This window comes from Pongo abelii, chromosome 2 (genome assembly GCF_028885655.2).
Source record: "Pongo abelii isolate AG06213 chromosome 2, NHGRI_mPonAbe1-v2.0_pri, whole genome shotgun sequence".
Lineage (NCBI taxonomy): Eukaryota > Metazoa > Chordata > Mammalia > Primates > Hominidae > Pongo > Pongo abelii.
The window spans coordinates 139431233-139432775 of NC_085928.1; the positions used below are offsets into that span (position 1 = coordinate 139431233).

The window sequence follows — 1543 nt, forward strand, 5'->3', positions numbered from 1 at the left end:
AAATACCTTTCTTCACCATTTAATACGGAATTTTGGCTTCCTTTATAAGTGGATTTATTTAAGTGGCCTTTTCCTGTACCATTTATCTTTGTCTATCTTGCCTATTTCCTTCCTTAGATTTCCTAAGACTAATAAGCCATGGATAAGGAAGTGAGGGCTGTGCTGACATGATCTGTTCTTGGTTAACCCGAGCTGGGTCATGGTGATGACTCATTTTTCTTCTCGGGACACAGAAGTACTCTCTCCTCCTTAAAATCCCATTCTAGAATAGTGTCTGCAAAATGTTATGCTCATTGGTTTGCAGGGTATAGAACTTTCTTTCTTCTTCCCCCCCCTTTTTTTTTAGCAAAGGCCATCACTTCAATAGGATCTTTCTTCTTTTTTTTTTTTTAGTTTTTAATGGAACACTTCACAAATTTGCGTGTCATGGTTGTGCAGGGGCCATGCTAGTCTTCTCTGTATCATTCCAATTTTAGTATATGTGCTGCTGAAGCAAGCACTCTTTCTTCTTTTTATTATTTATTTATTTATTTTTGAGATAGAGTCTTGCTCTGTCACCCAGGCTGGAGTGCAGTGGCACCATCTTGGCTCACTGCAACCTCCACCTCCTGGGTTCAAGCAATTCTCCTGTCTCAGCCTCCCTGGTAGCTGGGACTACAGTCGCACGCCACAGTGCCAGGCTAATTTTTGTATTTTTAGTAGAGATGGTTTTACCATATTGGTCAGGCTGGTCTCCAACTCCTGACCTCAGGTGATCCACCTTCCTCAGCCTCCCAAAGTGCTGGGATTACAGGTGTGAGCCACCACACCCGGGCTCTTCTTTTTAGTGGAATACTTTTTCCATCTCCAGGATTCCAGCACCATCCTAAATATCTGTAGGTCCTCTAAGACTACAGATATACACTGAAAATCTCTTTCCCGGATTCTCTAGGTGCTGTGGCCTGTAATTCATCTGGGTCAAGAGACAAGTTTAATTCAATTTAGACACAAATAAAGGTTCTCATTAGAGGGGAGTGGCCACATTGGAAGACAATTTGGCAACACACTGATGTCACTGAATCTCTGAATTAAACAGATGCCTCTTTAATGTGGAGGCTCTGATCCCTTTCAAAGAACTGGCTTCTATAGACCCTTGAATTCTTAGAACCAGTCATTTGGGGTTAAAAAATATTGTTGAAGGGTTTATGGTCTACCTTAAAATTCTCTTCCACCTTACTATGTGCCATGATCCTTAGCGGTCGCTGGGAAGAGAAGAGAGATTCGGCAGGAAGACCTACGGAGCCAGCTTTCGTGCAACACCTTACCATGAGGGCTCTGGGGAGAAGTCAGACATTTACCTGTGTGTGGCCTGCCAGGTGTAAGTGGTCTGCCAATAGGGTTCTGAGGTTAATTTGAGATTACATGCCATCGTAAAGGGGCCAGCCAGCCACTCCTCACATCTTCTCCACACTCTTGCCAATCAGAGATGTCTGCATTTTCATATTAGGTCACGGTTTTCATGTTTAGGTTTTTGTTTTTTTTTTTCCAGGGGACCTTGCTAGTG

General features: G+C 43.0%; 1 non-coding gene across 1 annotated transcript; it reads right to left on the bottom strand.

Annotated features, from left to right (window-relative positions):
- Positions 1 to 393: 393 nt before the first annotated feature.
- LOC112132819 (U6 spliceosomal RNA) lies at positions 394 to 500 on the bottom strand. The gene has a single exon (XR_002914539.2). It is a non-coding gene; the product is annotated as a U6 spliceosomal RNA (small nuclear RNA).
- Positions 501 to 1543: the final 1043 nt, after the last annotated feature.